This window comes from Manduca sexta, chromosome 14 (genome assembly GCF_014839805.1).
Source record: "Manduca sexta isolate Smith_Timp_Sample1 chromosome 14, JHU_Msex_v1.0, whole genome shotgun sequence".
NCBI classification, from domain to species: Eukaryota; Metazoa; Arthropoda; class Insecta; order Lepidoptera; family Sphingidae; genus Manduca; species Manduca sexta.
In genome coordinates this window covers 13,631,083-13,655,246 of record NC_051128.1, presented here as the reverse complement: position 1 = coordinate 13,655,246, position 24,164 = coordinate 13,631,083, and positions in this window count along the sequence as shown.

Genomic DNA, 24,164 nt, shown 5'->3' with positions numbered 1-24,164 from the left:
GAGATTCTAAATTGTTAGAATTGTTGTGTACGCGTTATTATACAATATCCGGTACTCTAACATCATACCAAAATGTTTCACGAACTACAAACAATAAATATCGTAGATTTTCCAGTTTTCCACAATAAGACGAGTCATTATTCTCATAAGTTGTCAGTTTTAAGTGAATAATAACTTTTTTAACCTTTAAATGTTAGTTGACACGAAAATAAACACACGGGCAAATGTAAGAAGCGCTGCGCGGGCGCAGGGCGTCGGGTCACGACCTCGTCGCGCCGGAATTAGCTCATGACGCCAGCCAACTGCCAACTCCAAAACACTCGTGTCACATATTTACATTTGCTCTATATTGCAAATTTTTGGGTTCGATCGTGGAAATCGTTTTTGAAATGTTCAACTTACAAAAATAGATTCGCGACGTCGCGGCACAAGCAGGATGGTAGGTATCCATAGAATATAAGCCAATAATTTTAGTATTAGCAAGAGAAAAAAAATGTAAGTTTATAAATTTGAATAACTAATAGGTATAAGAAGTTGTCTGAAGAAGATACTAACCCAAATATCAGTGTCATAATTTAGTATTTTTGGTCAACAATTTGATTGCGTCTACGCGCTGTCTAAATACACACACGTACTACATAATGGTACGCCTTGGGGCTACACTGTGGACACTCCATCATTTCACCAGCTTTGTTAGCCTCCATGTAATAGGGACGAGTATATTGCCAAATAACGATCACAATATCAGACTTCACTGACACTGAACAAAAAGACTACATCAGTTTGCTCGACGAGAGATGTATTATACTGAGAGATGAATACCGTCTCATTGCTCGGCACGGGCCTCTTCTACTAGGTAGTGAGAGGAAGGCCTTAGTCCAATACGATGGTCTAGTGTGGCTTGACAGGCTTCACATATCTTCAAAATTCTTATAGAGAGCTTCTCAGGTATGCAGGTTTGTACGACGCAACGTGTGCAAGAGGGACGTACTTACCGTAAATATAACTAAATATAGAATAGGGTAAAAACCTAGATGTTATTAATTCATATCTTATCTGTTGTGCATTTTCCTTTACAATACTGAATAACCTTATAATCCTTGGCATGTTTATCACAATCCCGCTCTTGAGGGGATGTTATCAGTGATTTTCCTTAACTTTCCTTTGTCTGTACTCTGGTAGTGCCTTATCATTGTTATCGTTATCGATTGCGTGACCTGTCGTGTTCCTGCGCGCTCCACTGTCATTTCAAGTATTTTTATAGTTAATCCTTTGGTATTAGCGCCTTTTTTAACTGGCTTATGATTTGGAGATAAGTTGTCTGCCTTATGTTTGATTTTTGGTGTTTAATCGTTTTGAACGGCAAAGCATGAGAGCGCGCTTTTTGCCATCGATCTTTAGTTCGTGACAGATGTATAAATACCTGTCTTAAAGCACGCAACGTTGATAGAACTGCGTCTGTTGCCTATTAATGTGATACTTGAATGCTAGTATTAGCTAGGTCGTCAAAATTTGTACCATAAATTTAAAAGCCATTTGTGTAAGATCATTTTAATTGTGAACTCGAGTACCTAGAAATTTTAATAGTGATATTATTTATTATAAATGATTTGGAAAATATTTTTATCATGTACTTATTGGAATATATGTAAATAAACTAGAAATTAGTTGTTGCAATAGAAAACACGGAAGCAATTATTTATAGATATTATCTAAATTATAGCAAGTCATGTCGCTCATAATATTTATCATATTGATTAGAAATATGAGGAAAATATGGGGTAAATAACTTCTGAACTCCCTAAAGCAGTGGTTCCCAAAGTCCCGAAACACCATCCATCCACCACCATCATTTTGCAGTCACGCAAAAAAAGGGGCACAATTTAATGAATAACGATTAATTAAGAAGAGTAAAACTGTTCTTGCAAAGAGTATCTATGTGTTTCCTTTTTTAATATAGCTTCTACATCAAATTCCTTAAAAACTTTTAACATTCGTCATTGGCCGTTGGGCTGTTGGCTCAGATCGATGTATAGTTCTGATTGTCGTGGGCCCTGGTAAATTTGTTCGCGACCCACTAAGTGACCAACAGGTCACCTACAGAGTGAGTAATGCTGCCCTAATAGATTAAAGTCCATAATAAACCGTGTTTTAAGATTTACTAAAATCGATTATTTACTAAAATCGGCTATATATTTTTTTTTATTTTTATTTATTTATGTTTTATAAAAAAATAACACTGCTACATACGCGTACGACAGAAAAAAACTATAATAATATTTGTAGAGCTATCAAATCTCTATAAATAAAGGTTTAAAATGTTGAAAAAATAGTTTTAATAAATTATTACAATATGTATCTTTAACTCAAAATGTAACCAAACACATTTATTTCATTGCTTTCAAACAAACTTAACATATATTTTTATTAGCTGTTTACTCTCATTTAAAAAAGGATTATGAATAAAATACTTTTTGTTATAATTAAAACTGCAACGATATTTCTATTAGGGTAACCATCCTATAAACTAGTGTTATAGAAATTAAATAAATAATGTGTTCCTCGGTTTTGAGCGTGACTACTTGCTTGAAATATCTGTAAATAAATCTTATTAGCAGCAGTTATCTCCATTATTGACCAAACAGCAAATATAATAGCAATCAATATGCACACATGCAATCTGTGATGACACAGCACAGAATAAACTCTATGTTACGAACACACAGTAAATAAAATTACAGCCAATTCGGAATGGGACTGTTCTTCTGTTCCGTGGTACATATACACCACGAGACTAGGTTCAATTTACTGTGCAACCTGAAATATATTGGTGTATTTAAGGATGTACCGCTTTAGGGGTATAGATTGTCTTGTGACGTTATTAGATGTCATTGGCGCATTTATTTTGTAAATGTAGACTTGACGTTATAATATTAGTTCTGTATTATGTGCTATCCCACAGCTGGGCATGGCCTCCTCTACTACGGAGAGGAATTAGGTCTTTTACCACGCCAGCCTAGTGCAGATTGGCAGACTCTACATACCCTCAAAACTCTTAAGGAGAACTTTTCAGGTATGAAGCACAAAGAATCCACACATAATTTTAAAAAAATTAGAGGTGCGTGCCCTTGGGTTTTTAACCTGCGGACATTCGTCTCGGTAGTCCGATTCATTTCCAACTTGGCTATCGTCACTTGTACGTTATTGAAGTCAGTGGATCTACTGGGCAGAATAAGACTTTACATTTCATGTCTCAGGATGGCGAGTGCAGTGGAATACCAAACAATACTTTGTAATTCAAGGTGTTGGATGCCAAGTGTTAGATGGTGTTCCTACTGGTTATAGGCAGTCGTATCGCTTACCAGGAGATCGGCAAGCTCGCCTCATGATTTAAAGCAAAAAAGAAGCGTTTTAAAACTTATCAAATGTTTATTTATGTAAGGACCTCCAACGAAGGATACACGGCATATAATAAATACAATGTCGTAGCATTTGTATATTTAGCAATGTGACGTGCCTCTTCAATTATAAGAGACCACCGCAAATTTATATATTAGTACAGCGGCAAAAAAGAAAATTGTTATTAATATTATTTAGACATATAAGTATATATATAACAAATACTTTGATTTGCACTCCTGACACGGCGTTACAGTTGACACGTATTGTTCTTCAGCCGATGACACCATTTCACGTGGAGTGGCACCGTCGGAAGGTTAAGAGCCTGTTATCGGCTCTTATCAGCGTAAAGTACGTACCTTGGTACCGCCCCATTTGTTCGTTTGACCTGACACCGCAGTTATCAGTTGTACGCGACGATAACCACTTCGTCGTCACGGTATACCTGTATATTTTTACCTTTAAATTTTGAAGGTAAATCGGTTTCCTGTGTTTTATTATAGAGCGAAATTGGATTTGTGTTTGGGTAGTGAAGTTTGAGTTAAGTGAAGTCTTGGTCCTAACTAGGCTCTGTTGATATTTACATTGTGAAGTGTTGTGATGACGTCGATTTGACATTAGGGAACGTCAAAGTGACAGTTAGTTGTTTTAAAGGCTTTCGCTGTCACGTATTTAAGTGAAAACGCTTGATAGAGCTGTATTATATATAAAGTTCATAATTTCGATAACAGATTCTATTTAACAATTATATTTTTATAAATGATATATATTTTTAAAAATTACATTAAACTATAAATATTATATTATTATAATTTTGCTGGCTAATTATAATTTATTTTACTTTTCGTTGAATCGCAGTGGACTAATTAATGTATTATAATTGAATTCGAATGTACCAGCCATTGTATTTATTCATACATTTTCAATTAGATTTTGTGTTAAACTATTTTCTTACTAGATAGGTTGGCCGTATGTCGTGCAGTAGTTGTTCCGGTTTGAAAGACATTGAAGTCGGTGAAAATACTGGACATTATGACAGTATTTGATATCTCTGTTTGAAGAGCAGTGCGGCGCTATATACTATAAAATCTTGATATTACTGTTTTTGTATGGCAATGCGCTGATATTACATATTTGTATATAAAAGTACAATACTTGTATATATTTTTTTTTGCGGATTTGTATTTATACGGATATTTTTTATTGCTTTAAATGACGAGACAAGTTTGCCGTTCGCCTGATGGTAAGCGATACGACCAGCCATAAACAGTAGAAACACCATGCAACACTTTAAATTACAAATAATTGTTTGGTATTCCACTGCTCTAGCCATCGTGAGACATGAGATATTAAGTCTAATTATGTCCAATGCACTAGCTTCAATGAAAAATAAAAGTGATTATAATTCCGTGATATTTACATCAGCAGAGAACACCGGTGTGTCATTATTTGTTAAATCGTTATCATTGTTATCCGTTTTGTTTTTTGCACGGTGACTTCATTGACTGTAAAGATATAAGATATCATGTTTTTAAAGTAGAAAATGGACCTAATAGTAACCTCTAAAGCTGACTTGCAAGTCTGAAATCGGCGGAGTATTGTATTTTTCTTTTAATGTACCGACACATCGGGTTTTTTATTATATGTATATATTTCAAATATTTTCCGCAAACTGATTTAATGATAATATTCCCAAAAATCGTGCAAATGTTATCACTGTTTGATAAACGCCGAGTAACAAAAAATAGATAAAAACTTAAATTGCAGTTTGTTTAAGGTAATTACACTAATATCCTCTGCCCACCAAAAAGTCAATACGCCAGAATGCTACAATGTTTTCCTAGACGTCAAACAGTGTTGTAGTTTTAGTGTTAAATGCACTGCTCTAAACAACTATAACAAAACAAATTATATTTTTTCCTTCTTTATATCAAGTACTGTAGTTTATACCTTAAACTGATTCTGAAAAAGCAACCAGAGTATCTTCCGCGTTCTTCTCTGGTGAGATCTGCTTTCCGAACTGGTGGTAGAGTTAGTATTGACGGAAACTAAATAATGTATAACATTTTACGGGTTCAAATAAATCATTTTATTTCAATAGGTTTTGTGTGAAAACGTAGCGATTTAAACGGTCCAATACGGCTAATAATAAAAGTATGAAAATATTTTGTATTAACCAACTTTAATCAGCAATTTTGAGCACAAGATAAAGCGTGATATAAAAAAAATACACACACACCAAAAGGTCAATAACCGAATCTCATTCAAAACAGCAATATGGTGTTCAATGTAATGTCATGGCATGATTGATCCGAGTATAGTTCGTGTAAAATTCTCCATGCCATTCGTTATCGGGTGAGTAATATTATCGGTTTTTGATTTGAGATTACTGTGTGCTCGTTGCGAATAACCTCTCTTCCACACTTTTATGTCTAATAATATAATAATAATATCAGCCCTGTATTATATACTGTTCCACTGTTGGGCACGGGCCTCCTCTACTATTGAGAGGCATTAGGCCATAGTCCACCACGCTGGCCTAGTGCGGATTGGTAGACTTCACACACCTTCGAAATTATATAGAACTTCTCAGGTGTGCAGGCTTCCTCACGATGTTATCCTTCACCGTTAAAATAAGCGATAATTCACAAAGAATACACACATAATTTTAGAAAAGTCAGAGGTGTGTGCCGTTGGGTTTTGAACCTGCGGACATTAGTCTCGGCAGTCTGTTCCAGAACCAACTAGGCTATCGTCGCTACTTTTATATCTACTTGATAATATTGATGTGGAAGAAAGAAGTCACACTGATGAATGAAACGTCCAGCTTGACCAGGGTCCTACCACTGTTTTACAGAAAATCAAAAAGTGAGCCTGCTTGGTTTTGCAGTTTATGGTGCTGATTTTTTCGGTATCATTCCGCCGGTTTACTAAAAATTATAATATGTAACCTTTAAGAATACTATATGTCTGTTTTTAGAGTTCCGTATCTAAAAAGGAACCCTTAGGATATAGGATAGCGATAGCTTTGTTGTCCGTCCGTCTATCTGTCAAAACCCTTTTTCTCAGGAATGCGTGGAGCTATAGTAAACATTTTTATCAAATACTCGGGTCTTTTTCAGTTGTGTAAAGAGCAAACTCTACTAGTAAGTCAGCGTGGTCAAAAGATATGTCCGTTTATGTCGCATACTTTACCTTTTCACAAGAGAATAAAATGTAAAGAGTCCCGTTGGCGTAGAATCATGAAATTTAGCAAGATTGTCTTACAGCACATGTAAAAGAAAGCACCTTAAAGCCATAAATATATTATACTTAAATAAAATAAAGCTAGTTGGTACGGAACCCTCGGAGCGCGAGTTACACTCACAATTGTCTGATTTTTAAGCTTACTGATGCCTTCTAATATTTCTTAACTATGGGATAACAACCCTTCAAAACTATATATTTTTTAAAAGCATTCATAGAAATTTTTAAAAAGTTCTATATCTCAAAAGTAAGCATTGTCCAAAACAAACACGATAAATTGAAGTAGCTATTGTTAAAATTGGTATGATTATATGACGTAATTATTCGCGTTTTTATCATTGTAATTGTGCATGTCGGCCGCTGATTAGGCCTTAATATGTTATCAGTAACCTGTTTAGGATTTATCGGTAGCCTATTTAAATTATTCAGTTTTTATACATAGGCCGACAATCTAGAAGATCCAGGAGTTAACATCACGGTATGTTAAGTTAGAGATGGACCGACGATCTGGTGAGGGTCGACAGAGTCCGATGGATGAGGGCGGCCCAGAACCGGTCTCTGTGGCGATCAATGGAGGAGTCCTTTGTCCAGCAGTGGACGATTCCCGGCTGAAATGATGATAATGATGTTAAGTTACAAATAGACCGGCATAATTGCATCAACTGGCGAGGCATAATCATACCTTGTCAGTAAATAGTCCTTCTGAACCCTTCGCGTACGATACAAGGCTTACTTTCCTATGCCCGTATAAAAAATGTCTACAGTCCATAAACACTAAATACCAGAAGAATCACGAGCTGCCGTTTTAAAGGAATGGAAAAAAATAGCTATTAGTGAAGGAGGAACGTAATTTCGAGCAAAAAAATTGGACGATGCAACTACCGAAATTTGTAGGAATCTATCACTTTCCGCGAATGGTTATCTAATTATGGAAATGATATGATACATTGAATTAGACGTCACTGAATGTTCCTACGATTAAATACTAATTATGTCCAGTAAAAATGGTTTTAGGCCTCAAATCCTTGTTAATTAAAGGTCATCTTGCGTGATTTAAATTTAATTATAGGTTTTATTTTAGTAATAAGAAAGGCGATATTAGGCAACCGCAGTAGAAGAAAATGATGCTTGATTATGTTGTGCTCACATCTCAATTACTTAAAAGAACGTAACAATAAAGACTTTCATCAGGCGGAAAGTTATTCGAAATTTTGATAATGACATCTCGTAGTTCAGAGTTGATGACTCGTCGAGTTGATTCAGGATCGTTAGAAATAGATCATTAACTTATCATAAGGTCAACTAATAATTTATTTAATTTTAATGTTCATAAAATAGTTTCATGAAAAAATATAAAGAAAATTATATTGAAAGAAAAAGGTTATATTGTGTAGAACTGATGGCCCATTTAATTTTAATCATCGAAAAATTGGTTTCTTGAAATAATATAAAACAAATTATATTGAAAAAAAGATTATATTGCAACATACCATTATGTAAAATCCTTATTTTTTTTTCTGTGTTGTAATGCAAAATATTTTTGCAATATTTTGCATTACAACACAGAAAAAAAAAACAAGAACATGCATGGTGGGCCACGTTAGGAATCGAGGTGTCTTCATTCATAATACCTTGTTATCAACCTTCAACAATCCATGAATTATAAAAAGTCTGAATAGTTTTGATAAATAAAAAAAAAAAAACATCTAACCGTACTACATGCAAAGAAGTAAACGAAATAATTGTAAACTTGATGTATTCTTGCTCGTCAATAATTTATAAATACAAAGATATTAAATAAAGATACACTGAATTTACATTTATTTCATACTTTCCTGAACATGGTATAGTATATCTAACATTATAGAATTTTTGCCTACACAGAGAACTGAACATAAAATAATAGTGCCATTATTTCTTAAACTGAAGTACAAAATCGCAACCATGGAACCAAACGTATCAAACGTTAGGTGCAGTGAAGTTGGTGAAGTGAATAAAAGTGAAGTGAAAATGGAGCCCGAGGATGAGGAGGTGGTGGTGCGTGGTAACCAGCGGGAGAACCGGCTTACCACCATCATTGACCAGCTGCGGTGCCAGGGGAAGAACAGAGGTAAAGATAAATTTTGTTAAGGTTAATGTACACGGTTTTGAGGTTCGTATTCTGGAAATTTAATTACTGACGCTCAGGTCAAATTGAGGATATTTTTTAGGATATTGGATCGTTTTTATTTTAGTGTTCTTTTAAGAAGACAAGTACATAGTTTCATTTATTAACGCAATGTCAAAATGATCCCGTGCTTTATATCTGATTACTAAAATGTCGTATTGAATTATATTGATTGATACATAAAAATATCATTTATTTATAAATTATATTATCCCTGATGAGAAATACAGTCTTCAATAAAAATAATATTTTTGATAAACAAATTTTATTTAATGAAAATCAACCAGCTAACTAACTAACTAACCGCAGCCCAAAACTGATAATTTCACTAATCAAACTACACAAATCAATGATAATCAACATGAAATCGTAATACGATGCAACAGGACATAAATCTCGGTGTCTGGGCGCCGAAGCGTGACGCGAACAAAAGTCGCAACCTTTGCTCAGAGATGGTATCACGAGCACATGTAAATCGCTTAGTGGATTTATAAAAGTAATTAGTGAAGACAAAGGGCACGCGCCAACCTCGGCCTACCCACGAGTGCGCACAATTAGTACGCAAAACAATATAGTTTAGAAGGTTTAATTGATATAGAAATAAAATTATTTATGTATTTATTTATTTTTATTTATTTATTTATACATATATTATAACACCATAACAATTGAAACTAATGCGATGTTATACAGATTTAATTTTAACAATTTATTTCAATACATTTATGAGCCATTTCAGTGAATTCTGACAGGTTACATTTGCAGAAATTAGTCAGGCCGGCATAATTGTGCATATAATGAAGGGTCGTTTAACCATTTTCATAGGATTTCACTTCAATGTAAATAAAGTGCAGTAAAATCACTTTGTCGTGTTAGAATAAAAAGAAATCCATTTTTCTAGGGCAAAAACGACATTTCAATTCAATACATTATTATCGATCTAGTGATCTGAAAACTATCTCATGCGCTAAATACATGCACAACACTTACAAGTGGTATGGACATACATATGTGATTTTAATACATATGTAAACCTATCGATATGTAGAACAGAAAATTATAGACCGCGACTGAATATTTTTCCAGTAACATAATATAACCTAAACTTCTAATAGTGTATACAGCTGGAGAGAATTTTTGTTTGATCGCGCTAATTTTAGGAACTACTAGTTCGAGTTGAAAAAAAAATGTATTCTTTTAGTGTCTTGGAGAGCCCATTTGTCGGGGAAGGCTATAAGCTATATATCATCACGCTATGACCAATAGGAGGACCTCGCCGCATCTATATGCCTGTCTGAACGCGAAACACTCAAAAAACTACCAAATGAATTTAGATGAAATTTGGTATGGCGATAGCTTAAGACCCCAGAAAGGACATAGTCTACTTTCTATCCCGGGAAAATAAACAGCGGGACTTTTATTCCGGAAAATCTTTTTCAATATAATTTATAAGTGCTTATTTGAATAAAAAAGGTCAAAAGATGACTTTTCCTAAAATTTACTCAGCTTGATATAGTAATAGGCTTATTGAACGGCACACGAAGTCTAAATATATAGCTAAATTTATCAACTTTCAAAGAAATACCCCAGTATAGAAATACTAATACGTGTAGAAACACATATATTGTTTATCAGCACGCATCCTTCATAGACAAGTATTCTTCAATTTGAAGTGTAATTACGAGGAGCACAATTTACTATCATTAGCTCACAAAGTAATAAAATAAATTGAAATTAATATTTATTTTAATTTGAGCTGCGCATTACGATTAGGATTTTGGCCCAGGTACACTCTATGACTTAAAGTAACTGGAGAACGGACTGCTTATACGAAAAGTCATACCAAGCTTTACAAAATAGCAAGCATTTATGAAATCATTTTGTATTATTATCGCAAACATGTTACCTACTCTTTTTTTCTGGAACTTATAATAAATAAGATGAACCTCGTTATAAGCCTTTCCCATTACAAATGTTTTAGCTTTCCATAGCGTCATCCGTGCAATGTTAGAGTTATGTATTCGAAAAAATGTAATATTTTTACATACCAATTATTTACAATATAAGTAATGTGTCTACAGGTTAATCCAGGACAATATGTTCTATCCGTGTGTCAAATTTCATCCAAATTCGTATAGGGGTTTTTGCGTTTCATTCTAACAAACATCCAACCAATTATACAAACATCCAATCATGTTCATAATCTCGCATTTATCTTAGTAAAAGTAAGATTCTTCGTGGCACACTGAGCCTTCTGTAGCAGATATTTTGTAATCCGGGGCACCTCTCCGGTGTGGTGGCTTAAATCTGGGCAACAATGGCGTAGATGCGCGATAGCCGCATATCTCCAGATCAGAGTTTCCACCACCGCACAGAATTAGTTTATTTAGCCAGTGCGGAACAGTAATTATGTGCTTTGACCCGGCTTTGTGATGTCGTGACCTTTTAATCAAATATCGGTATGGATTTGTTAGTTTTTTGTAAGATGTTGGTGGAGATACGCGAAGTTACCTTGCGCAATAGTGTTTTATATTGCAAGCAGGTTTTGTTATCGGCTTCGCTCGTGTAAAAGAGTTTTCCTGGGATAAATATCCCGCTATATATTCCGAGATAAAAGTAGGTTATGTCCATTCCAGAGTCATCGGGAGACTTTGTTTTATTATATGTAAGATTTGTTTAAAAAACCGTTTTAAAATTGTTTTTTAATCATTATTACTAATTATATTAATCTTAATAAGAACATTCATAATATTTGCACGATATAACTATCTTCACACGCTTTTTTGAGTACTTTTTACTGTCGGCTATCTTTTATCTCGAAAAAGCAAACTGGTCGGGAGTCTTAAGACCCTGCCCCAAGCAAACAGTCTTGAGCATTCGTTTTCGGCGCATGAGTTACGGTAGAAATGTGCAAAGATTTACGGAATAATTTATTAAAAATAACTATTAAAAATAGTAGGTCTTTTTGTAAATTTTAAACTACCAAAATATTTCTTATTAAGTTATCTTTTAAAAGTATTGGTTGCATATTAAAATGATGTGTCCTTTATGGGGAAATGCAAGGAATTAATTATTTTAGTGTCATATTTATTATTAAACCACCAAAGCTAGGTAACAACATATTGTAGAAATACGATGTTTAATTTTTTTATATTTATAAATTACTTCTAGATAGTTTTGAAAAATACGGTTAGAGTTAATTAGTTAGTTGCTGTGGGGAGCACCTTAAGCAAAAGCCAGATTAAAAATATATTCCTTATGACTATCAAGTCTTACTTTAATATTGATAATAGATACGGAAATTGATAACATTCGTACGTGAGAAGCCAGTTTGATTTCACGATTTGGAACCTACAAATATTTTATCGTATGTTATCTATTGTGCTAATTGATTGGAGTTAGGACAGATAATGTTGATTCATTAATTATGATTTAGCGTCTGTCTACCCCGTAGCGGTATATTAGATATATGCTATAGCCACATTAATAATATTTTGATACAGTTGATATAGTTCTTAAAAGCTTAAGTGGTTTAACGTATTCTCCAGTAAATGTCGTTTGTTAGACGCCGATGGAATTAAAAATATTTACTACTACTTTACTCCCAAGAATATCAACTGAATGTTTCTATATAAACATATTGTGTTTTGTGAAAGAAAAAATTTGGTTCATTGCGTATATTAGTATAAAGTATTTCCGTCTATTTAGTAACGCGGGAGTGTTAGGTGTTTCCGCCTCTAAGCATTCGGTCTTGGCTGCTTGACGATAAGTTGTGTGAAAAAAAAACTTAAGATAAATTCCATGACCATCGCAAAACATAAATTTTAATGATACAACTCGGGGTTTGTAAAAACGTCCATTTCTTTTGTCATGAACCAGAAGCTTTGAATCAATCAGCCCAATTACCCGCACCGGATAAGCCGGTGTTTAGCTAATGAATGCATAAATCGCTGTCCAAATGCGCTGCGCACTTCCTCCGATGTGATAGCGTTAATCAGCGCAAGGAATTTATACTCTGACGTCGCTAAAATACGGCAATTGGTAGTCTGCTTCAACCAAGTTATACTCTTGAAAAAATAGAGATTTCTTACTTACTTGATATGCGATTTGAAACCTTGTTTTCTTGTGATACAGTTCGTTATGGGTGTTTGTGTGTTTTGCCGATAATTTCTATCGGTCGTGAGCAAATATAGAGAGTAAGTAGTGATAGATGGTGCACGTTGGACGCAGCGGTGCGCGAGGCTTCGTGGGCTTGCGAAAAAACTGTAACTGTATTTTGTATTCTAAACAATACCGATAAATTAGAGACTACGTTTAATTATACTAAAGACTGAAAGTTGAAGATCGATTTCCGTTTAATGTCAATTTATTTGATGTACGGCCTGCTGGCTTTACTTACTTTTTAAGATCATAGATTAACTCGGAAAGTATCGCGATGCCTAATTGCGGTTGGCGGTAGTAGCAGTTTTGTGTTAAAGTGAAGATATATTTTCTCTAAAGAAGTTTGCACTAAAACATGTATCAAGAAACGGGATTAATAAAATAAAAAATCTCTTTTTAACTTATCCTAGTTTCGACCTTACATTGACGCTCCTTGTACTTTTTCAAAGTTACTTATTTATTGTGTTAACATTATTGAGAAAATGCTTTATTACGTGCTTAAGGAAATGCTTAACATATATCAAAGGTAATCACGTACCTTAATAAACTTAAAACATTATTTTTTCCTAGACAAAAGACCTAGCCCCTGTCAATTTATATATTTGCTCTTTTTGGAATAGCCTTGTCCGTTCTACAATTCATTTCGACATTTATGCCGCTATCCGTTTATTTTTGCATCAGTATTACACTTCTAGACGTATATATCTACAAGTAAATATCCAACTCATATTACAAATGCGATTTTTTATAAAAATGTCTGTATGTTTGAATGTTTGTTAGAAATAAACACAGAAACCGCTGAACGGATTTCGATGAAATTTGATACAAGAAAAGACCATGTTACGGATTAGCTTATACTTACGCTATTTATAATCCCAGTAATTTTGTTCCGTATTTAAGATAGCGCCGGCGTATTTTTGACTTATGGATCGATATTGTCATGTAGGGACTTAATCTATGGATCGATATAGTCATATAAGGGCTTTATCTATGAATCGATATAGTAATTTAGGTACCTTTGTATCAGGAAAAGCTTTTGAGGTGAGTGAAACTGCAGGCAACACCTAGTATTTGGAATAAATCTGCATCAATCGTACGAGTGATACGAACTGTGTCCGATAACAGTTATGTTTTTTTCGTGACAAGCGTTGTCTACCTCCTTATCTCGAATTGACGTAAACATTTGAAGCAGTCATAATATTTTTACATTTAAAAACACAAATACACTTCAGGATCTCCAAAGGTTATGCGGAACGTGATGTTATGAAGGCAATTGATATCTTTTGCGGAACAGAATTTGTTTTTGATGTTTTTGTTTAATTTTGGCGTAAAATATCTGCAGTGAACTTGGCGTAGTAGTATTACGGTAAATTGCAGCGTTGACGTCTCGGGTTCGATCTTCGGGTCGGGAAGTGATATTGGGTTTTTCTACTGAGTATCAGTATAGAGGTTCACTCCTATCGCATCATGGGACGGAATGTGCACGGTGGAAAATGGGTGCACCAGGTGCACCTCTCTCCGTCTGTGTGTTTTAACTTGTTAATTAGTATTATTAAAAACTAAATAAGAAATAACCTGAAGCTCAAATAACCTTCATACTTTCCTTATATCTATGAGGATTCCGGTCAGAATCACATTTTTTGAAATTGTGAGTGTATGTGAGCGGTGAAAATCGCTTAACAAAACGTGACGTAGTTCTCCTTTGCTGGTTTATGACCTTAATCCTTTCCTTATTTTTATGCCGTTTCAAGAATCACATTTTTTTGGAAGTATGAGTATTTGTGAAGGTTGAAAATTGCTTAACAAAACGTGACCTACTTCTCATTTGCCGGCTTTTGCAATAAAAATAGATACCAGCACCTAAAGATTTAGACACAGGTGGATCTAGTACCGCCGCTCACAAAACTTTGTTCCATTAAACGACTCTCCGCTTACTGAGCTCAAGTCCATCGTGAAACGATAGAAGGCGAACTAATCATGGTTAGGTTTCACAACTCGGATATAGTAATAACAAAACTTAGGGTTGAAGAAGTACAATTTATTAATTTGCTATGGCTTTGAGCCAATATTATCTGGGTTGCAACCTCATTCAGACACGATCAGAATAGTTGAACGTGGTACGATCATAAGTTTGTCCAGCAGGTCTTGGCAATCATTCGCAATCAATATCTATAAAACTGTCGCATCGTTTTTATAATGTCAATGAAATTGGCAACCCTAAACTAAGGATTTAGAATGTACTGACCTTGTACTTAGAATTGCCAAAATGAAATCCATTTAGATATATTTAAATGTAAAATTGTTTTGGTGGCGTAGTTGTATACCGTACATGAAACGAAGACCACGTAGTCCCGGGCTCGAGTCTCGGGTCAGATAAAATTACATGGATTGTTCAGCTGCATAGATTTATTTTAAAGACACCGAGACACTTTCAAATTAAATTGATGCGCCCTATGACATTTTCTCAGACACATCCAATGCAAAATAAAAATGCTGCCAGCCCTATATTATAGTAATATATTTATTATCCTATTGATCACGGGTCTCTTCTACTACTGAGAGGGTTTATTACAGTCCACCGCGCTGGTCAAGTGCAGGTTAGCAGACTTCGCATACCTACTTTAAAAAAATAATAAAGATTTTAAAAAATTAAATACTCTATCACTTCGTGGTGATTCTATAAGTATTATGATTTCTTATATGTTTACGCGAATGTTATAAATATTGACACAAAAATGAAATACAAAAAATAACCGTGACAAAATCTATATACAAGTATTATTTCATCTGATATTTCCGTAGACATTTTAACAAAGAATATTAAAAGTGGAATACCCAAACACCACGTGGTGCATCTGTTATAAGTACTCTATGAAGAGAGGTCGCGTGCGCTGGCGTCGTTAGCTCGCCGGCTGGAAATTTATAATGATCGATATTCGCTCGCACCGATGGACCTTGCTCCGGTTAGAGCCGGGTCAAAACTGCTTCTGCATCATCACTGAAATATTGTATTGATATAGCATTCGATTCTCTAGTATTGGTAGGTTTTTATAGTAGTGGTAGCTCAGGGCTTTCAGGTTTGAAAGTATGACTAATTACTCTGGGCATTATGAGACTCTATATCTTATGGTTTAGAGAGAGCGAAGCGGAGTTCCACACAATTTTGTAATTCAAAGTTCTGTATGGTATTGCAACTGTTTATGGGCGGTTGTATTGATTACCATCAGGCGAGCGGTATGATCATCTGGTCATTGACAGTGTCAGCATCCCCAACGATAATAAAAAAAGCCCATTTTATTCGCTGGTAATTAAACTCTTTGTATGCAAAAAATCAACTCGATCAGTTATTAAGTGCTTGTGAAAGAAAGGATAAAAACGTCATTCTGTATATTCATAAAATTAGTCCTTACTTCCTTAACTAAAGCTACATTTCACACACACACACACCATCACGCATTTTATCCCTGAAGGGGTATGCAGAGGTGCAACCAGGGCACCCACTTTTCGCCAAGTGTGTTCCGTCCCATGATGTGATAGGGGGCGAGCCTATCGCCATATCGGGCACAAATCCAGACTCCGGGCATCAGCCCGGTATCAACAGTATCAACTGAGCAGAAAAACTCAATTATCACTTTGCCCGACCCGGGATTCGAACCCAGGACCTCAGAGCACTGCCGTACCGCGCATGCAGTACAACAACGCCACCGAGGCAAAGCTACATTTCAGCCGTAGTAGAATGAAATTATTTATACTATTTTATGTACATATTGCTCTAAATTTTTTTTAATAAATCAAATCAATAATTTATCAGAATTTTTGTAAATTGCTTCCAATAACGGAAATGTAAAATCTATCAAACTCATTTCATGCAACGATACTCGATACTAACAACCATTGCATAGAGATAACATAGTTAAATAAAAAGGTAAAATTCATTGTAAAAATAGAGATACTATGCAACAAAAGCAATTCATTACTGTGATCTAATTAAACAAGTCTGTGTAGAATCAATTTAGTGAACACAGACCAAAATATAGTCTAACTGTCTTATCTAGATTTTTCTGTGGGCATCGACCCCCGCGACCTCCTAAATCCGTTCCACCGACAAGTGCACATGAAAGCGTGACCGCCGTTGTTACAATTAACCATATCTTACGTGCGAGGCGTCTGCGGATCTTGATACTGTATGGGTGCGCTTCTGTACGTAGCGGATGACTAATAATAATATAATATAATAATATTAGCCCTGTCTTATATACTGTCCCACTGTTGGGCATGGGCCTCCTCTACTACTGAGAGGGATTAGGCCTTAGTCCACCACGCTGGGCTCGTGCGGATTTGTAGACTACACGCACCTTCGAATTTCCTTTAGAGAACTTCTCTGGTATGCAGGTTTCCTCGCGATGTTTTCCTTCACCGTTAAAGCAAGCGATAATTCACAAAGAATACACACATATTTTTTTTAGGAAAGTCGGAGGTGTGTGCCTTTTGGGATTTGACGGACATTCGTCTCGGCAGTCCGTTCCACACCCAACTAGACTATCGAGCGGAAGATTGTACTTTTAAAAATCGAATGAGGCAAAGATTATTATTTTTTGGTATTGCTATTATTGTTAATGGGGGTTTGATGTTATTTGCGAGGAGTATCTAAGTACATAGTACAGACCAACGTTTTATATATTTCTATTGCCAAGCAACAGTGTTTAGGAACGATTTGAAATCCGATGTGGCAAATGTAATAGAATTTTTTAGGATTTAACATTTACAACCCTATATACAAACATCCATCAGTCCGATTTCATAGTTTACTTTGGCTTTGTAGTTTGTTTATCTGACAGGCGATTGAAAGTAGAGTTGTAACACAATAATGATTTCTTATGTTCCCGCGAAACTTAGCCATTAAATTATATTTTTTTATTTTTATTTATAACTCAATATTAGCCAATCGTAGCGCGTCTACGCAATGCGAAGGTTGTCATTCCGAAAACAGAAACATACTAATTATTACAGCATTATTCTGTATTTAGCTAAGTGACCAACACAGTATGAGTGATTTTTAAAAAACCGTTTTTAACTTAATATACATACTTGATCCTATAACGAAAAGCGTGCAGTGTCTTGTTTGCGACTAAAATTTTCTTCTGTTAATGGTATCGTACCTTAACTTTGTGCAATAGGATGCGCTCTGCCCCCGCGTTATCTCCTTTGCTGATTTCTAGCGGTCACGCTATTGAATGAGGTAATATTCGAAAATGAGTAGCATTATCGGGGTTTTTAGATGACCTAACTCGACAAATTGTAGCGATAAGGGAAACAAAGTCCGAAGAGGAAGGAAGGGTTCCTTTTCTAGTAGTCATTTCGTATTTCGATAGTCCTGAGATTAATCATATATAAGTATTATAGATTATATACGTTATTAGTGTTGTAGTAATAGAAAACTTATTAATGCTAGGATAATTGAGCAATTAGAGTCAAAATATTTGAATATCCTCCATCAAATGTATTGACTAAGTTTAAATCATGAAATTTAGTGTCAACATCGACGACATCAAAAATGAAAGTAAAAGCCACAAAAAAAATTAAACGCAAACAATCCCCACAGCGATAATCAAGGCAAATGCTAAGAGCATTTAACCAGGGACATTGAAACGTTTCAAAACGGTGCTTGCTGTAAAATAATTCAGAATTCCTACGGTAGTTTGATGCATGCGAGAGCGCGGGCGGTCGTGTGCGACGGCCGACGACTTTTTGCTCAATCTCTCTATTAATTACGCTATCTCAGTACTGTTAGGGAGAGGGGTGGGGGCAGGTCATCAAAACGGGAGCTGATGCCTGGTCAAGCTTCACTAGACTTCCTGATGCTTATTGTTAAGTTGATTGGAAAATAAGGTTGATAATACAAAAGTGGGGACGGATGTGAATGAATAATGATTAATAATATAATAATATCAGCCCTGTATTATATACTTGCCCACTGCTGAGCACGGGCCTCCTCTACTACTGAGAGGGATTAGACCTTAGTCCACCACGCTGGCCTAGTGCGGATTGGAAGATTCACACACCTTCGAAATTCCTACTGAGAACTTCTCAGATGTGCAGGTTTCCTCTCGATGTTTTCCTTCACCGTTAAAGCGAACGATAAATTCACAAAGAATACACACATGATTTTTTAGAAAAGTCAGAGGTGTGTGCCCTTGATATTTGAACCTGCGGATATTCGTCTCGGCAGTCCGTTCCACACCCAACTAGGCTATCGCCGCTTGTGAATAATGATTCCTATGTAGGAATTTGAAGGTTTTGCTGTATGCGGACCAACAGTAATTATTCTGAAAAACAAAGGAATTAGATTTTAATTTTAGTACTGTTAACATGTAAAAGAGGGGGTTAAGGGCCAAGCTTCTGTTACAATATTTACCTCAATGTCACAAACAGTAAAAAAGACGTGGCAAAAACTAAAATATCTGTAGAATTGAGAAAAATACCATGACAAATTCGAGAGTGTTACATCTAACATCTCAGCATGAGTACAATTCAGAATCATGTAGAGCTTTGTAAATCGAAATTCTGTTTGTTTGTTGCTACTGTTCATGGGCATTAACCATCAAACAAGCCATTTGCTCATTCTTACGTAGCATACTTTTTATGAATTTGACAAAGAGGGTCATCAGGAGGTCTTACCTTGACGTCCAGCTCTGCACCAGCAAGAGAACAGAGAGCACATTCTCTATAGCGACACAATGTGGCTGTCATCGGTCGATATATTATAGCGGCTACTGGGCCCGGCACGAGGCTAATATTTTATCTGGGCGGTCTTCATTGCGTCCACGATCGGGACTTGTTCGCGCAGTGATGCGCTTGCGCAGGTATCGATGTTTTGATCGTGTTAGGAGAAATTATATTTTAATAGCCTTTTAATATTTGAGAAATAGTCTGATAATTTATGGTCAGTTCAATAACTGGGTCTGTAAATGTTAGCTTACTGTTATTAGCTACCACTTTTATATCTTCTCAAAATAAAGTTTTACATCCGTTATACTAGCGTTTTCTTACAATGGTATATGTTCTTTTACTGATGATTGATTAACTTTCACTTAATTTTTATGTATTTTGTCATACATTTTCTAAAGTTAAAGGAAGTTTTGATATTTATTGGTGATAAGACTCTCGGATTTTTCTATTAGATCTCTCATAAAATGGCACTTAAACTTAGAATATCGATAAATCGATATCGATACCACTGACTCCATGCCTCAAACTCGAGTGAGAGAGGCGTGCACGGGTTGCTCTCATTAATCTTTCATTTCTACGTTATATTATTAGAGGAACGGGTTTGCACGGATGCTGTCCGGAGAGGCACGGCAGGCAGGGGAGGAACGGGACGCAGGGGACGGGGCAGGGGAGGCGGGGGTTGTGAACCCGAGTGAACCCTCAGTAGCACCTGCCGCGTCCGGTCGGCCGGCCTGTAGCTTACGATTTACTATATTCTATATAGGGGTCGTAAAAGGTGACTTTTTAATGCAGCTCATATTTCTCTATAGCCGTATTGAGAGATAGCTTCGGATTGAGACGTGTTAGAGCAATGTGTCATTTGTACCAGCTTTCAGATTAAGGATATTTGGATCGGAGGGTCTTTGATGTTTTTGCTTTCGGGAGAGGTTCGGTTTCTATTGATGAAATGTTCAACGATTGGAACAAATAACGAGCTATTGCTTGTACCTGGTATGGCAAGGGTACTTGGTGGGATATTTTTCTTGTGTTTCATAGGAATTGTGTACATAATACGAAGAGGATACCTGGTGGGCTATGTTTTATTACTTTGCTCGACTTAGGATTGGAACCCGAGACCTCAGAGCTGTAGCACGCAAAGAACTTCGTTGGTACATGTAGCGACTGGCTTAAAACCTGCATCGACATCATTCTATATCATCTATCTGTACTGTCTTGTGGACCTGGCAGAGTCCATAGGATTGACATGTCAATAGGTATTGGGTTTTCTTCAGGATCTTGCTCTACTATATGCGCCATTCCGAGTATCGAGTTTTTAAGTAAAGTGAATAAATGAGTTATTTAATTATTAAAAAGGTATGTAGTTCGTTTTGATTCATCTATACTGATATTTTAATGATTAAAAATGTATAGGTTTGTAGTGGGCTAATCTCTGGAGCTATTGAACCGATTTTGAAAACGCGGAAAAACTTTTTCACGCGGGCGGAGATGCAGGCAAAACCTAGTATGTGATAAGTTAAAACGTTCTTTTTTTAAATGCTAATTGAGTAAGTTAATAGGATTTTTTTTACGAAGTTCATCAAGTTTAATGATTGAAAAGGTTTTATTTTCAAAATAAAAATAAATCTGGTAGATTGAAGTGATAGTCTATTTTGAATTGAATTATCTTTCAATCATGTCCACACATCCACTCATGTATTAATTGCCCTAATTCTAGTACAAGCCTCTGTAACGGTTGCACTGAGAAACATATGTTTTATGTTCAAAATATAAACAAAATAAATTAATAATGCATGGCGTAATGCATTATCGTGGCTTGATTTACTTCATTGTACAAGTTTTCAAATAACTCGGGTGTAGCCCCCAACGGTCATTATATTTGAGTGCTATCCTATAGGGATGGCCATAAGATTTAGTAGGAAAGGATATTCTTTAGATTTTTTAAGGAATTCGCAGCTCAGTTGGTTATAATTTTGATGCAAATCTGGAAGGACGTAACATGAATTGTCATTATCAAAATTATTAAAAAAAAGAGTTACACACTTTTACTGTGTTTATGGCTTGAATATGGCGTCCAAACCAGATTGCTACCAATATTTTCCAAAATTTTATTTTAATGTCGTAATAAGGTATTGCTGCGGTGTATCACCTTTGATATCGCCAGATTCTAAATTAAAGTCCATTTTAATATACTGTAATGTATTAACATGAAACTATTTTTCGGATTTTATCGCGGTTTTATTGATTTAGTTTTCCTCTGACGTTTCGAAGACTTTACAGCCTTCGTTGTCACACGGGGTGGACTATAATGGGCAATCTCTAAATTTTACAAACCAGTATGAGAACCAATCTATTGTAGATCAACATTTGTTGAAATAATGTTAAACAAATTTCATTTTCGCAGCACAAAACTTGAACAATATCTAGTATAGAACTACTATTTTTGTCAATGTAGTCCACACTGGAATATCCTTATGTATCGTGGGCAGCACAAAAAAATATTATATACGTAAAATGTAAAACAACGTTTCGGGTACAACTTAGGTATGGTCACCGTATCCGATAGTGTTGAGGCGTCCAGCAATTATCCGGTGTGAAGGGTCTGGAGATGATAATTGAATATATGTTTTATGGGCCGAAGACGGCCGGCAAGGCAGCCAATAAACCTTGCCTATATCGCTCATTGCCTTGATACCTCGCATTGCAATACTCTGGATATTAACAATGGTTTACAGTTTGTACGTTTGGAATTAATTTTAATATTGTTATAGTTGTTTTGTCTTTGATGATGATGTGAAAGTAATTTTCTTGATTCTTTGGAAGTAATAGTGCATTTTATTCCCAAATAGGTGTAACAAAACTATTAACAATGATTTTTATGTTTACCCGAATTTTAAACATTGAAAAAAATATCGAGCGGTTTTGTAACCGCGATAAACTTGGAAAAGTAGTTTTATTTCAAAAACTATCCACAATTTGCCATTTTGTCTACCTCATGATAGGTACAAATTTGCAGAAAGATTAATATTTATTATTATAAATCAAATATTGACTTTGTTATTATAAGTTCCAGATGACTAGAATACTTAACGGATATTTGAACATCAAATGAAACATATTAAATAAATAATTTCATACAAAAATGGTCCACATAAAAATCTTATTTATCGCGAAATCCATTTACACGGTATCCGATAACAATTTAAATTTGCATTCCGTTTAACTAGCGAATCATTGAATTCGTTAAAGTGAGAATGCACCAATTTCTCATTGCAGTAACTGATCCAGTTATGGTGTAAAAACTGAGGCGTCGGGCGCGGCGGACCGTTCAGGCACGAGTCTTGGTTATACTGACCTTTGTAATTTAATTTATAAACTCATAGGAAATGTAAGGAAATTTCTTTGCGTATTTTTTGGTTTGGAACACAAGGTACTGGAGTTGGTAGTCAATGCATATAAGCGTGTCGCGTTCCGGAATTAGCCTGTGTATTTTGCTCCAACAGGCCGGCATAATTGTGTCGACTTTTGAAGGGTAATCATCTCTCGTCAGTCGATATTCTACCATCAGATGTAGAGGGGTCAATTTGTCGTGCTCGTGTAAATAAAAAGTAATCAGTATATATATCGGCTAGTCTTATAATGCTCTGCTAACTTTAATACGTGATTTGAATAATTAATTTATTGTTAAACGTATTATTCCATTTAACCATCGGCTTTATTACATCGGTCAAGGGTCCCGTTGTTCGTAATTTTTTAGTTCTTATCTCAGTCAGCAATCGGAATGTAGCTATAAAATTTTTATATTATAATGATTTCTTAAGTTTACGCGAATGTTAGACATTTAAATTAAACTATTTTACGAATTTAATATTTTTCCGAAGATTTTGCAGCCTTCATGGGAATAAAGTATTTATAATAATATCAGCCCTGTATTATGTACTGTGCCACTGCTGGACACGGGTCTCCTCTACTACTGAGAGGATTTAGGCCTCAGTCTACCACGCTGTCCTAGTGCGGGTTGGTAGACTTTACATACCTTCAACATTATTATGGAGAACTTTTTAGGTATGTAGGTTTCCTCACCATGTTTTTCTTCACTGTTAAAGCAAGTGATAATCCAACAAGAATACACACATAATTTTAGATAAGTTAGATGAGTGTGCCCTTGGGATTTGAACCTGCGGACATTCGTCCCGGCTGTCCGTTCCACTCCCAACTAGGCTATCGCTGCTTCTATTGGTAAATTGAGTGCGATGAATTATAATCTAATTAATGATGATATCACAACCAGATTTTGCATCAACAACTCACCACAGATCAAAGAAACGCGCGGTCTATCTAAAAGAAATCATTGATTGAGATATAATTAATAACAAAGTCATACAACACGCTGATTTTCCGTATGATTGATAATTTTATAAAGATGTGTTATTAGACCGTATCCCGCTGAGGCACCTGCAGTTTT